The sequence below is a fragment of the Triticum urartu genome, chromosome 5 (genome assembly GCF_003073215.2).
Source record: "Triticum urartu cultivar G1812 chromosome 5, Tu2.1, whole genome shotgun sequence".
Classification (NCBI taxonomy): Eukaryota; Viridiplantae; Streptophyta; class Magnoliopsida; order Poales; family Poaceae; genus Triticum; species Triticum urartu.
Window position 1 is genome coordinate 319,428,473 of NC_053026.1, and position 16,817 is coordinate 319,445,289.

Here is a 16,817-nt window from a genome sequence, read left to right on the forward strand (position 1 = left end):
CAAGCCAAGTTCTATAATGAAAGATTCCCACTAGTATATGAAAGTGACAACATAGGAGACTCTCTATCATGAAGATCATGGTGCTACTTTGAAGCACAAGTGTGGTAAAAGGATAGTAGCATTGCCCCTTCTCTCTTTTTCTCTCATTTTTTTATTTTTTTATTTGGCCTTTTCTCTTTTTTATGGCCTCTTTTCTCTTTTTTTTATTTGGGCTTCTTTGGCCTCTTTTATTTTTATTTTTTTTTGTCCGGAGTCTCATCCCGACTTGTGGGGAAATCATAGTCTCCATCATCCTTTCCTCACTGGGACAATGCTCTAATAATGATGATCATCACACTTTTATTTACTTACAACTCAAGAATTACAACTCAATTCTTAGAACAAAATATGACTCTATATGAATGCCTCCGGCGGTGTACCGGGATGTGCAATGACTCATGAGTGACATGTATGGAAGAATTATGAACGGTGGCTTTGACACAAATACGATGTCAACTACATGATCATGCAAAGCAATATGACAATGATGGAGCGTGTCATAATAAACGGAACGGTGGAAAGTTGCATGGAAATATATCTCGGAATGGCTATGGAAATGCCATAATAGGTAGGTATGGTGGCTGTTTTGAGGAAGGTATATGGTGGGTTTATGATACTGGTGAAAGGTGCGCGGTATTAGAGAGGCTAGCAATGGTGGAAGGGTGAGAGTGCGTATAATCCATGGACTCAACATTAGTCATAAAGAACTCACATACTTATTGCAAAAATCTATTAGTTATCGAAACAAAGTACTACGCGCATGCTCCTAGGGGGATAGATTGGTAGGAAAAGACCATCGCTCGTCCCCGACCGCCACTCATAAGTAAGACAATCAATAAATAAATCATGCTCCGACTTCGTCACATAACGGTTCACCATATGTGCATGCTACGGGAATCACAAACTTCAACACAAGTATTTCTCAAATTCACAACTACTCAACTAGCATGACTCTAATATCACCATCTTCATATCTCAAAACAATCATCAAGTATCAAACTTCTCACAGTATTCAATGCACTTTATATGAAAGTTTTTATTATATCCCTCTTGGATGCCCATCATATTCGGACTAAATTCATAACCAAAGCAAATTACCATGCTGTTTAGGACTCTCAAAATAATATAAGTGACGCATGATAGTTCATCTATTTCTATAAAATAAAACCACCACCGTGCTCTAAAAGGATATAAGTGAAGTACTAGAGCAAATGACAAATTGCTCCAAAAGATATAAGTGAAGCTCAATGAGTAGTCAAATAATTATGCAACTATGTGAAGACTCTCTAACATTTAATAATTTCAGATCTTGGTATTTTATTCAAACAGCAAGCAAAACAAAATGAAATAAAATGACGCTCCAAGCAAAACACATATCATGTGGCGAATAAAAATATAGCTCCAAGTAAAGTTACCGATGAACGAAGATGAAAGAGCGGATGCCATCCGGGGCATCCCCAAGCTTAGGCTCTTGCCACTCCTTATTCCATAGTCCATCGAATCTTTACCCAAAACTTGAAAACTTCACAACACAAAACTTAACAGAAAACTCGTAAGCTTCGTTAGTATAAGAAAATAAATCACCACTTCAAGGTACTGTAATGAACTCATTCTTTATTTATATTGGTGTTAGACCTACTGTATTCCAACTTCTCTATGGTTTATAAACTCTTTTAATAGCCATAGATTCATCAAAATAAGTAAACAACACAATGAAAACAGAATCTGTCAAAAACAGAACAGTCTGTAGTACTCTGGATCAAACGTATACTTCTGGAACTCATAAAATTCTCAAATAAATTTCTGGACATGAGGAATTTATCTATTAATCATCTTCAAAAAGAATTAACTAAATATCACTCTTCAATAAAAAATTGCAGCAATTCTCGTGAGCGCTAAAGTTTCTGTTTTTTACAGCAAGATCAACAAGACTTTCCCCAAGTCTTCCCAACGGTTCTACTTGGCTCAAACACTAATTAAAACATAAAAAATCAATAATAACAGAGGCTAGATAAATTATTTATTGCTAAACAGGAGCAAAAATCAAGGAACAAAAATAAAATTGGGTTGCCTCCCAACAAGCGCTGTCATTTAACGCCCCTAGCTAGGCATGATGATTTCAATGATGCTCACATAAAAGATAAGAATTGTAACATAAAGAGAGCATCATGAAGAATATGACTAGCACATTTAAGTCTAACCCATTTCATATGCATAGGGATTTTGTGATCAAACAACTTGTGAGAACAAGAATCAACTTGCATAGGAAGGTAAAACAAACATAACTTCAAGATTTTAAGCACATAGAGAGGAAACTTGATATTATTGCAATTCCTACAAGCATATATTCCTCCCTCATAATAATTTTCAGTAGCATAATGAATGAATTCAATAGTATAACCAGCACCTAAAGCATTCTTTTCATGATATACAAGCATAGAAATTTTGTTACTCTCCACACAAGCAAAATTCTTCTCATTCGGGATAGTGGGAGTATCATAAGAGACTTGAATACTATAAATTGTTTCCACATTAAAAGAGTAATGTTCAGAAAAAGGGTAATCATAATCATGACAAGTTTTATAAATATAATCACTACTTTTTATAGCATAAGTATCATCACAATAATCATCATAGGTAGGAGGCATGCTATCATCATTATAAATTTGCATATCAAAACTTGGGAGACTAAAAATATCATCTTCATTAAACGTAGCATCCCCAAGCTTGGGACAAACATTAATTGCAGCAAATATATTCTCAAAAACATCATATTCATCAAACATAGCATCCCCAAGCTTGGGCCTTTTCATATCATAAGCATAATCACTCTCATAATTAATAGTATGGATGGCACCAATAGTATAGCAATTATCATATTCTTCCAAGCAAGTGCCAAAAAGATTTTCAAGATCATAAGAAGTACCATTATCTTCCACAATTATATTTTCATGAGGCACAATAGTAATAGGAGCAGCATTATTTGGTAGAGATATCTTTTTACCTCTCTTCCTTTTTCTTTTCTTCTTCTTCACCACATCATGTGTGGGTTCAATCCTCTTTTTGGAGCTCCTTATTAATGAGATTGGTTGAATAGGAGGCTCCTCCTCGTTACCTGATTCATCATAAGAAATAATAGGAGGATATTGGGAAGTCTCTTCCCTTTCATTAGTATTCTCTTCATCTTCTATTTTTTTTCTTTTCTTTATGTAGTTGGCAATATAAGGATTTTCAATACAATTCACCACACAATACATATAAATTTCCTCTAGATCAAAATGAAGAACTCTATCAAGGGCAAATTTTGGAATATCCTTAGTTATACGTTTCATTTCTTCATAACCCAAGAGCAAACTAAGTTCATTATGATGTGCAAGGGAAATCAAGTCATCACAATTTTTGGACATGATACCATCATGAAACAATTTGCATTGGGTATTGAAATGATCATGTTCATTGCAAAGCTCACAAGTATGGCCAAGATAATTTAAATTTTCAGCACATTCATCTAGCCTTTCTTGCAACAATTTAGTTTCTAAGTACTTATGCCTCTTGCAATATCTATCTTCCCTATTTGGTGTGTACTTACAAACCCAATGTACTCCACAAAAATTGACATGTTTATAGGAGACATCATAACTAGTGCAATCATCATTAGTATCATGGATATTCAAAGAATTCGTACTAACAACATTGCAATCATGCTCATCATTCAAAGATTTAGTGCCAAACATTTTATAGACTTCTTCCTCTAGCACTTGAGCACAATTTTCCTTTCCATCATACCCACGAAAGATATTAAAAAGATGAAGCGTATGAGACAAACTCAATTCCATATTTTTGTAGTTTTCTTTTATAAACTAAACTAGTGATAAAACAAGAAACTAAAAGACTCGATTGCAAGATCTAAAGATATACCTTCAAGCACTAACCTCCCCGGCAACGGCGCCAGAAAAGAGCTTGATGTCTACTACACAACCTTCTTCTTGTAGACGTTGTTGGGCCTCCAAGTGCAGAGGTTTGTAGGACAGTAGCAAATTTCCCTCAAGTGGATGACCTAAGGTATATCAATCCGTAGGAGGCGTAGGATGAAGATGGTCTCTCTCAAGCAACCCTGCAACCAAATAACAAAGAGTCTTGTGTCCCCAACACACCCAATACAATGTTAAATTGTATAGGTGCACTAGTTCAGCGAAGAGATGGTGATACAAGTGGTATATGGATAGTAGATGAAGGTTTTGTAATCTGAAATTATAAAAATAGCCAGGTAACTAATGATAAAAGTGAGCATAAACGGTATTGCAATGATAGGAAATAAGTCCTAGGGTTCATACTTTCGCTAGTGCAAGTTCCCTCAACAATAATAGCATAATTGGATCACATAACTATCCCTCAACATGCAACAAAGAGTCACTCCAAAGTCACTAATAGCGGAGAACGAACGAAGAGATTATGGTAGGGTACGAAACCACCTCGAAGTTATTCTTTCCAATCAATCTGTTGGGCTATTCCTATAAGTGTCACAAACAGCCCTAGAGTTCGTACTAGAATAACACCTTAAGACACAAATCAACCAAAACCCTAATGTCACCAGTCACCTAGATACTCCAATGTCACCTCAAGTATCCGTGGGCATGATTATACGATATGCATCACACAATCTCAGATTCATCTATTCAACCAACACATAGGACCTCAAAGAGTGCCCCAAAGTTTCTACCGGAGAATCACGACGAAAACGTGTGTCAACCCTTATGCATAGGTTCATGGGCGGAACCCGCAAGTTGATCACCAAAACATACATCAAGTGAATCACGTGATATCCCATTGTCACCACAGATACGCATGGCAAGACATACATCAAGTGTTCTCAAATCTTTAAAGACTCAATCCGATAAGATAACTTCAAAGGGAAAACTCAATCCATTACAAGAGAGTAGAGGGGGAAGAAACATCATAGGATTCAAATATAATAGCAAAGCTCGCGATACATCAAGATCGTATCACCTCAAGAACATGAGAGAGAGAGATCAAACACATAGCTACTGGTACATACCCTCAGCCCCAAGGGAGAACCACTCCCTCCTCGTCATGGAGAGCACCGGGATGATGAAGATGGCCACCGGAGAAGGATTTCCCCTCTGGCAGGGTGCTGGAACGGGTCTAGATTGGCTTTCGGTGGCTACGGAGGCTTCTTGCGGCGGAACGCTCGATCTATTGTGCTCTCGGATGTTTTTAGGGTATATGGAGATATATAGGCGGAAGAAGTACGTCAGGGGGGCCCACAAGGGTAGAGGGCGCGCCCAGGGGGGTGGGCGCGCCCCCTACCTCGTGGCCTCCTTGAAGCTTCCCTTATGTGGACTCCAAGTATTCTGGGTTTCTTCTGGTCCAAAAATAAGTTCCGTGAAGTTTCAGGTCAATTGGACTCCGTTTGATTTTCCTTTTCTTCGAAACCCTAAAATAGGCAAAAAAAAAATAGAAACTGGCACTGGGCTCTGGGTTAATAGGTTAGTCCCAAAAAATAATATAAAAGTGTATAATAAAGCCCATAAACATCCAAAACAGTAGGTAATATAGCATGGAGCAATCAAAAATTATAGATACGTTGGAGACATATCAGTCGTCCAATATATCAATCTCTATGTATCGACCATTTTGAGACTCCTCGTCATGTCCGTGATCACATCCGGGCTCCGAACTATCTTCGGTACATCAAAACATATAAACTTATAATATCAATCGTCACCGAACGTTAAGCGTGTGGACCCTACGGGTTCGAGAACTATGTAGACATGACCGAGACACGTCACCGGTCAATAACCAATAGCGGAACCTGGATGTTCATATTGTCTCCCACATATTATACGAAGATCTTTATCGATCAAACCGCATAACGATATACGTTGTTCCCTTTGTCATCGGTATGTTACTTGCCTGAGATTCGATCGTCGGTATCTCAATACCTAGTTCAATCTCGTTACCGGCAAGTCTCCTTACTCATTCTGTAATGCTACATCCCGTAACTAACTCATTAGCTACATTGCTTGCAAGGCTTATAGTGATGTGCATTACCGAGAGGGCCCAGAGATACCTCTCCAACAATCGGAGTGATAAATCCTAATCTCGATCTATGCCAACTCAACAAACACCATCGGAGACACCTGTAGAGCACCTTTATAATCACCCAGCTACGTTGTGACGTTTGGTAGCACACAAAGTGTTCCTCCGGTATTCGGCAGTTGCATGATCTCATAGTCATAGGAACATGTATAAGTTATGGAGAAAGCAATACCAACAAACTAAATGATCATCGTGCTAAGCTAATGGATGGGTCAAGTCAATCACATCATTCTCTAATGGTATGATCCCGTTAATCAAATGGCAACTCATGTCTATGGTTAGGAAACATAACCGTCATTGATTCAACGAGCTAGTCAAGTAGAGGCGTACTAGTGACATTCTGTTTGTCTATGTATTCACACATGTACTAAGTTTCCGATTAATACAGTTCTAGCATGAATAATAAACATTTATCATGATATAAGGATATATAAATAACAACTTTATTATTGCCTCTAGGGCATATTTCCTTCAACCGGAACCCCCTCTGGGAAGTTATTCGGCCTCATGGTCCTAATGGTGGAAGAGAGGAGGCACGCCAAGGAGTGGCACACGCCCCCTAGCCCAAACCGAATTGGACTAGGGCTAGGGGGCAGGCCCCCTTTCCTTCTCTTCTCCTATTCCTTCCCCCTTCTCCTTGTGGAAGTAGGAAGGGGGGCGAATCATACTTGGAGTAGGACTCCCCCCTTGGGCGCGCCACCCTTGGCCGGCCTCCTCCTCCTGCCCCTTTTATATACGTGGGAGGGGGCACCCCATAAACACACAAGTTGATCTTTAGCCGTGTGTGGTGCCCCCCTCCATAGTTTTACACCTCAGTCATATTGTCATAGTGCTTAGGCGAAGCTCTGCGTCGGTAACTTCATCATCACCGTCACCACGCCGTCGTGCTGAAGGAACTCTCCCTCGGCCTCAACTGGATCAAGAGTTCGAGTGACGTCACCGAGCTGAACATGTGCAAATCGTGGAGGTGTCGTGCATTCGGTACTCGGATCGGTTGGATCGCGAAGACATTCAACTACATCAATCGCGTTACTAAACGCTTCCGCTTTCGGTCTACGAGGGTATGTAGAAACACTCTCCCCTCTCGTTGCGATGCATATCCTAGATAGATCTTGCATGATCGTAGGTAAAATTTTGAAATACTGTGTTCCCCAATAGTGGCATCCAAGCTAGGTCTATGCATAGATGTTATATGCACGAGTAGAACACAAAGAGTTGTGGGCGATAATAGTCATACTGCTTACCAGCATGTCATACTTTGATTCGGCGATATTGTTGGATGAAGCGGCCTAGACCAACATTACATGACCGCGTTCATGAGAGTGGTTCTACCGCCGTGCTTCGCACATAGGTGGCTAGTGGGTGTCTGTTTCTCCAGCTTTAGTTGAATCGAGTTTGACTATGCCTGGTCCTTGTTGAAGGTTAAAATATCACACTTGACAAAAATCATTGTGGTATTGATGCATAGGTAAGAGCGGTTCTTGTTAGAAGCCTGTAGCAGCCACGTAAAACTTGCAACAACAAAGTAGAGGATGTCTAACTTGTTTTTGCAGGGCTTGTTGTGATGTGATATGGTCAAGACGTGATGAGGTATAAATTGTTGTATGAGATGATCATGTTTTGTTAAAGTTATCGGCAACTGGCAGGAGCCTTATGATTGTCTCTTTATTGCATAAGATGCAAGCGCCATATAGTTGCTTTACTTTATTGCTATGTGATAGCAATAGTTACAAAAGCAATAGTTGGAGAGACGACCATGTGACGACACGTTTATAGAGATCAAGATGATGGAGATCATGGTGTCATGCCGGTGACAATGGAGATCATGACAGTCTTTGGAGATGGTATCAAAGGCACAAGATGATGATGGCCATATCATGTCACATATTTTGATTGCATGTGTTGTTTATCTTTTATGCTTATTTTGCTTAGTACAGCGTTAGCATTATAAGATGATCCCTCAAGGTATAAGTGTTCTCCCTGAGTATGCACCATTGCGACAGTTCGTCATGCCGAGACACCATGTGATGATCGGGTGTGATAAGCTCTATGTTCACATACAACGGGTGCAAGTCAGTTTTGCACATGCAGAATACTCGGGTTAAACTTGACGAGCCTAGCATATGCAGATATGGCCTCGGAACACTGAGACCAAAAGGTCGTACATGAATCATATAGTAGATATGATCAGCATAGTGATGTTCACCATTGAAAGCTACTCCATCTCACGTGATGATCAGACATGGTTTAGTTGATATGGATCACGTGATCATTTAGATGACCAGAGGGATGTCTATCTAAGTGGGAGTTCTTAAGTAATATGATTAATTGAACTTAAAATTATCATGAACTTAGTCTTGATAGTATTTGCATATCTATTGTAGATCAATTGCTCACGTATAGCTTCCTCATTTTATCAATGATATGTTCCTAGAGAAACTAAGTTGAAAGTTGATAGTAGCAATGATGCAGACTAGGTCAGTGATCTAAGGATTATCCTCATTTCTGCACAGAAGAATTATGTCCTTGATGCACCGCTAGGTGACAGAACTATTGCAGGAGCAAATGCAGACATTATGAACGTTTGACAAGCTCGGTATGATGACTACTTGATAGTTTAGTGCACCATGCTTTACGGCTTAGAACCGGGACTTCAAAAATGTTTTGAAATGCCATGGAGCATATGAGATGTTCCAAGAGTTGAAATTGGTATTTCAGACTCATGCCTGAGTCGAGAGGTATGAGACCTCTGACAAGTATTTTTTCCTACAAGATGGACGAGAATAGCTCAACCAGTGAGCATGTGCTCAGAATGTCTGAGTACTACATTCGCTTGAGTCAAGTGGGAGTTAATCTTCCAGATAATATAGTGATTGACAGAGTTCTCTAGTCACTATCACCAAGTTACTGGAACTTCGTGATGAACTATAATATGCAAGGGAGGACAAAAATGATTCCCCGAGCTCTTCGCGATGCTGAAATCGGCGAAGGTAGAAATCAAGAAAAGCATCAAGTGTTGATGGTTGACAATACCACTAGTTTCAAGTAAAAGGGCAAGGGAAAGAAAGGGAAATTCAAGAAGAATGACAAGCAAGTTGCCACTCCCATGAAGAAGCCCAAAGCTAGACCCAAGCTTGAAACTGAGTGCTTCTACTTCAAAGGAAATGGTCACTGGAAGCGGAACTGCCCCAAATACTTGACGGATAAGAAGGATGGCAAAGTGAACAAAAGTATATATTATATACATGTTATTGATGTGTACTTTACTAGTATTCATAGTAGCCCCTGGGTATTTGATACTGGTTCAGTTGCTATGATTAGTGACTTGAAACAGGAGTTATAAAATGAACATAGACTAGTTGAGGGCAAGGTGACGATGTGTGTTGGAAGTGATTCCAAGGTTGATAAGATCACCATCGCACACTCCCTTTTACCTTCGGGATTAGTGTTGAACCTAAAATAAATGTTGTTTGGTGTTTGCGTTGAGCATAATATGATTGGATCATGTTTATTGCGATACGGTTATTCATTAAAGTCAAAGAATAATTGTTATTCTATTTACATGAATAAAACCTTCTGTGGTCATACACCCAAGGTGAATGGTTTATTGAATCTCGATTGTAGTGATACACATATTCATAATATTGAAGCCAAAAGATGAAAGGTTAATAATGATAGTGCAACTTATTTGTGGCACTGTCGTTTAGGTCATATTGGTGTAAACCGCATGAAGAAACTCCATGCTGATGGGCTTTTGAAATCACTTAATGCTTGCGAACCATGCCTCATGGGCAAGATGACTAAGACTCTGTTCTCCAGAACAATGGAGCGAGCCACTAACTTATTGGAAATAATACATACTGATGTATGCGGTCCGATGAGTGTTGAGGCTCGCGGCGGGTTTCGTTATTTTCTGACCTTCACAAATGATTTGAGCAGATATGGGTATATCTGAAGGAAATATGCCCTAGAGGCAATAATAAAGTTGTTATTTATATTTCATTATATCATGATAAATGTTTATTATTCATGCTAGAATTGTATTAACCAGAAACTTAGTACATGTGTGAATACATAGACGAATAGAGTGTCACTAGTATGCCTCTACTTGACTAGCTCGTTGAATCAATGATGGTTATGTTTCCTAACCATAGACATGAGTTGCCATTTGATTAACGGGATCACATCATTATAGAATGATGTGATTGACTTGACCCACCCGTTAGCTTAGCACGATGATCGTTTAGTTTGTTGTTATTGCTTTCTCCATAACTTATACATGTTTCTATGACTATGAGATCATGCAACTCCCGAATACCAGAGGAACACTTAGTGTGCTATCAAATGTCACAACGTAACTGGGTGACTATAAAGATGCTCTACAGGTGTCTCTGATGGTGTTTGTTGAGTTGGCATAGATCGATATTAGGATTTGTCACTCCAAGTATCGGAGAGGTATCTCTGGGCCCTCTCGGTAATGCACATCACTATAAGCCTTGCAAGCAATGTGACTAATGAGTTAGTTACGGGATGATGCATTACGAAATGAGTAAAGAGACTTGTAATTAACGAGATTGAACTAGGTATTGAGATACCAATGATCGAATCTCGGGCAAGTAACATACCAATGACAAAGGGAACAACGTATATCGCTATGCGGTTTGATCGATAAAGATCTTCGTAGAATATGTGGGAGCCAATATGAACATCCAGGTTACGGTATTGGTTATTGACCGGAGACGTGTCCCGGGCATGTCTACATAGTTCTAAAACTCGTAGGGTCCGCACGCTTAACGTTCGGTGACGATCGGTATTATGAGTTTATGTGTTTTGATGTACTGAAGATACTTTGGAGTCCCGGATATGATCACGGACATGACGAGGAGTCTCGAAATGGTCAAGACATAAAGATTGATATATTGGATGACTATATTTGGACACCCGATGAGTTCCGAAGGTCATCGGATAATTATCAGAGTGCCAAGGGGTTATTAGAACCCCCGGGGGGAACTAATGAGCCACATGGGCATTAGTGGAGAGAGAGAGGGACGACCAAGGCAGGGCCGCGCGCCCCCTCCCCTCTAGTCTGAATTGGACTAGGGAAGGGGGGCGGCGCCCCCCTTTCCTTCTCTTCTCTCCCTCTCCTTCCTCCCCCCTTCCTCGTCCTAGTAGGACTACGAAAGGGGAGTCATACTCCTACTAGGAGGAGGACTCCTCCTCTCCTGGTGCGCCCCAAGGGTCGGCCGGCCTCCCCCTTGCTCCTTTGTATACGGGGTCAAGGGGGCACCCTAGAACACACAAGTTGACCATTGATCCCTTAGTCATGTGCGGTGCCCCCTTCCACCATAATCCACCTCGGTCATATCATTGTAGTGCTTAGGCGAAGCCCTGTGATGGTAGCATCATCATCACCGTCATCACGCCATCGTGCTGACAAAGCTCTCTCTCGACACTCAGCTGGATCGAGAGTTCGCGGGACGTCACCGAGCCGAACGCATGTAGATCGCGGAGGTGCCGTACTTCCGGTACTAGGATCGGTCGGATCGTGAAGACATATGACTACATCAACCGTGTTACCATAACTCTTCTGCTTACGATCTACGAGGGTACATGGACAACACTCTTCCCCTCTCGTTGCTATGCATCACCATGATAGATCTTGCGTGTGGGTAGGAATTTTTTTTGAAATTACTGCGTTCCCCAACAGTGGCATCCGAGCCAGGTATACGCGTAGATGTTATATGCACGAGTAGAACACAAAGGAGTTATGGGAGTAGGTATATACATATTTCTTGCCGTCACTAGTTGATTCTTGATTCGGCGATTTGTTGGATGAAGCGGCCCAGACCGGCATTACGCGTACGCGAGACTGGTTCTACCGATATGCTTCGCACACAGGTGGCTGGTGGGTGTCAGTTCCTCCAACTTTACTTGAATTGGATTCAATGAACATGGTTCTTTCTAAAGATCAAAAAGCAATCACTATACCGCGTTGTGGTTTTTGATGCGTAGGTAAGAACGGTTCTTGCTCAGCCCGTAGCAGCCACGTAAAACTTGCAACAACAAAGTAGAGGACGTCTAACTTGTTTTTACAAGGCATGTTGTGATGTGATATGGTCAAGACATGATGCTAAATTTTATTGTATGAGATGATCATGTTTTGTAACACAGTTATCGGCAACTGGGAGGAGCCATATGGTTGTCGCTTTATTGTATGAAATGCTATCGCCATGTAATTTCTTTACTTCATCACTAAGAGGTAGCGATAGTCATAGAAGCAATAGTTGGCGAGATGACAACGATGCTTCGATGGAGATCAAGGTGTCAAGCCGGTGACAATGGTGATCATGACGGTGCTTTGGATATGGAGATCAAAGGCACAAGATGATGATGGCCATATCATATCACTTATATTGATTGCATGTGATGTTTATCCTTTATGCATCTTATTTTGCTTAGTTCAGCGGTAGCATTATAAGATGATCTCTCACTAAATTTCAAGTTATAAGTGTTCTCGCTGAGTATGCACCGTTGCTACAGTTTGTCGTGCCGAGACACCATGTGATGATCGGGTGTGATAAGCTCTATGTTCACATACAACGGGTGCAAGCCAGTTTTACACACGCAGAATACTCGGGTTAAACTTGACGAGCCTAGCATATGTAGATATGGCCTCGGAACACTGAGACCGAAAGGTCGAGCATGAATCATATAGTAGATATGATCAACATAGTGATGTTCACCATTGAAAACTACTCCTTCTCACGTGATGATCGGACATGGTTTAGTTGATATGGATCACGTGATCACTTAGATGATTAGAGAGACATCTATCTAAGTGGGAGTTCTTAAGTAATTTGATTAATTGAAATTTAATTTATCATGAACTTAGTACCTGATAGTATTTTGCATGTCCATGTTGTTGTAGAAAGATGGCCCATGCTGTTGTTCTGTTAAATTTTAATGCGTTCCTAGAGAAAGCTAAGTTGAAAGATGATGGTAGCAACTACATGGACTGGGTCCGTAACTTGAGGATTATCCTCATTGCTGCACAGAAGAATTACATCCTGGAAGCACCACTAGGTGACAAACCTGCTGCAGGAGCAACGCCAGATGTTGTGAACACCTAGCAGAGGAAAGCTGATGACTAATTGATAGTTCAGGGTGCCATGCTTTACGGCTTAGAATCGAGACTTCAAAGATGTTTTGAACGTCATGGAGCATATGAGATGTTCTAGGAGTTGAAGTTAATATTTCAAGCAAATGCCCGGATTGAGAGATATGAAGTCTCCAATAAATTCTACAGCTGCAAAATGGAGGAGAATAGTTTTGTCAGTGAACATATACTCAGAATGTCTGGGTACCACAACCACTTGACTCAGCTGGGAGTTAATCTTCCTGATGATACTGTCATTGACAGAGTTCTTCAATCACTGCCACCAATCTACAAGAGCTTCGTGATGAACTATAATATGCAAGGGGTGGATAAGACGATTCCTGAGCTCTTCGCAATGCTAAAGGCTACAGAGGTAGAAATCAAGAAGGAGCAGCAAGTGTTGATGGTCAACAAGACCATCGGTTTGAAGAAAAAGGGTAAAGGGAAGAAGGGGAACTTCAAGAAGAATAGCAAGCCAGTTGCTGCTCAAGTGAAGAAACCCAAGTCTGTACCTAAGCCTGAGACTAAGTGCTTCTACAGCAAAGGGATTGGTCACTGGAAGCGGAATTGCCCCAAGTATTTGGCGGAGAAGAAGGATGGCAAAGTGAAAGGTATATTTGATATACATGTTATTGATGTGTACCTTACTAATGCTCGTAGTAGTGCCTGGGTATTTGATACTGGTTCAGTTGCTAACATTTGCAACTCGAAACAGGGGCTACGGATTAAGGGAAGATTGGCTAAGGACGAGGTGATGATGCGCGTGGGAAATGGTTCCAAACTCGATGTGATCGCTGTCGACACGCTACCTCTACATCTACCTTCGGGATTAGTTTTAGACCTAAATAATTGTTATTTGGTGCTAGCGTTGAGCATGACCATTATATCTGGATCTTGTTTGATGCGAGATGGTTATCCATTTAAATCGGAGAATAATGGTTGTTCTATTTATATGAGTAATATCTTTTATGGTCATGCACCCTTGATGAGTGGTCTATTTTTACTAAATCTTGATAGTAGTGATACACATGTTCATAGTATTGAAGCCAAAAGATGCATAGTTGATAATGATAGTGAAACTTATTTGTGGCACTGCCATTTGGCTCATATTGGTGTAAAGCGCATTAAGAAACTCCATTCTGATGGACTACTGGAATCACTTGATTATGAATCACTTGGTACTTGCGAACCATGCGTCATGGGGAAGATGACTAAAAATTCGTTCTCCGGAACAATGGAGCGAGCAACAGAGTTATTGGAAATCATACATACTGATGTATGTGGTCCAATGAACATTGAGGCTTGCGGCGGATATCGTTATTTTCTCACCTTCATAGATGATTTGAGCAGATATGGGTATATCTACTTATTGAAACATAAGTCTGAAACATTTGAAAAGTTCAAAGAATTTTAGAGTGAAGTGGAAAATCATCATAACAAGAAAATAAAGTTTCTATGATCCGATCGAGGAGGAGAATATTTGAGTTATGAGTTTGATCTTCATTTGAAACAATGCAGAATAGTTTCCAACTCACGCCACCCAAAACACCATAGCGTAATTGTGTGTCCGAACATCGTAATCGTACTTTACTAGATATGGTGCGATCTATGATGTCTCTTACTGATTTACCGCTATCGTTTTGGGGTTATGCTTTAGAGACGGTTGCATTCACGTTAAATAGGGCACCATCTAAATCCGGTTAAATGACACCTTACGAACTGTGGTTTGGCAAGAAACCCAAGTTGTCGTTTCTCAAAGTTTGGGGCTACGATGCTTATGTGAAAAGCTTCAACCTGATAAGCTCAAACCCAAATCGGGGAAATATGTCTTCATAGGATACCCAAAGCAGACTGTTGGGTACACCTTCTATCACAGATCCGAAGGCAAGAAATTTGTTGCTAAGAATGGATCTTTTCTAGAGAAGGAGTTTCTCACGAAAGAAGTGAGTGGGAGGAAAGTAGTGAAGGAAATATGCCCTAGAGGCAATAATAAAGTTATTATTTATTTCCTTATATCATGATGAATGTTTACTATTCATGCTAGAATTGTATTAACCGGAAACATAATACATGTGTGAATACATAGACAAACAAAGTATCACTAGTATGCCTCTACTTGACTAGCTCGTTAGTCAAAGATGGTTATGTTTCCTAACCATAGACATGAGTTGTCAATTGATAAACGGGATCACATCATTAGGAGAATGATGTGATTGACTTGACCCATTCCGTTAGCTTATCACTTGATCGTTTTAGTTTATTGCTATTGCTTTCTTCATGACTTATACATGTCTCTATGACTATGATATTATGCAACTCCCGATTACCGGAGGAACACTTTGTGTGCTACCAAACGTCACAACGTAATTGGGTGATTATAAAGGTGCTCTACAGGTGTCTCCGATGGTACTTGTTGAGTTGGCATAGATCGAGATTAGGATTTGTCACTCCGATTGTCGGAGAGGTATCTTTGGGCCCTCTCGGTAATGCACATCACTATAATCCTTGCAAGCATTGTGACTAATGAGTTAGTTGCGGGATGATGCATTACGGAACGAGTAAAGAGACTTTCCGGTAACGAGATTGAACTAGGTATGAGGATACCGACGATCGAATCTCGGGCAAGTAACATACTGATGACAAAGGGAGCAACGTATGTTGTTATGCGGTTTGAGTTTGACCTATAAAGATCTTCGTAGAATATGTAGGAGCCAATATGAGCATCCAGGTTCCGCTATTGGTTATTGACCGGAGATGAGTCTCGGTCATGTCTACATAGTTCTCGAACCCGTAGGATCCGCACGCTTAACGTTCGGTGACAATCAGTATTATGAGTTTATGTGTTTTGATGTACCGAAGGTAGTTCGGAGTCCCGGATGAGATCGGGGACATGAGGAGGAGTCTCGAAATGGTTGAGACGTAAAGATCGATATATTGGACGACTATAGTCGGACATCGAAAAGGTTCCGAGTGATTCGGGTATTTTTCGGAGTGATTCGGGTATTCCGGGAGGGTCAATGGGCCTTCGTGGGTTTTAGTGGAAATAGAGGGCAGCAAGGAAGTGTGGGGTGCGCCCCCCTAGGCCCAAACCGAATTGGTTTAGGGCTTTGGGGGCGGCCCCCTCTTTCCTTCTCCTCTCCTCCTCTTTCCTTCCCCTCCTAGTTGGACTAGGAAAGGGGGAACCTACTCCTAGTAGGAGTAGGATTCCCCCCTTGGGGCACACCCTATGAGGCCGCCGGCCCCCTCCCCTTGCTCCTTTATATACGGGGGCAGGGGGCACCCTAGGACACACAAGTTGATTGTTCCAAGCCGTGTGCGGTGCACCCCTCCACAATAATCCAAGTCGATCATATCGTAGCGGTGCTTAGGCGAAGCCCTGCGTCGGTAGCAACATCATCACCGTCATCACGCCGTCATGCTGACGGAACTCTCCCGCGAAGCTCTGCTGGATCGGAGTTCGTGGGACGTCATCAAGCTGAACGTGTGCTGAACTCGGAGGTGC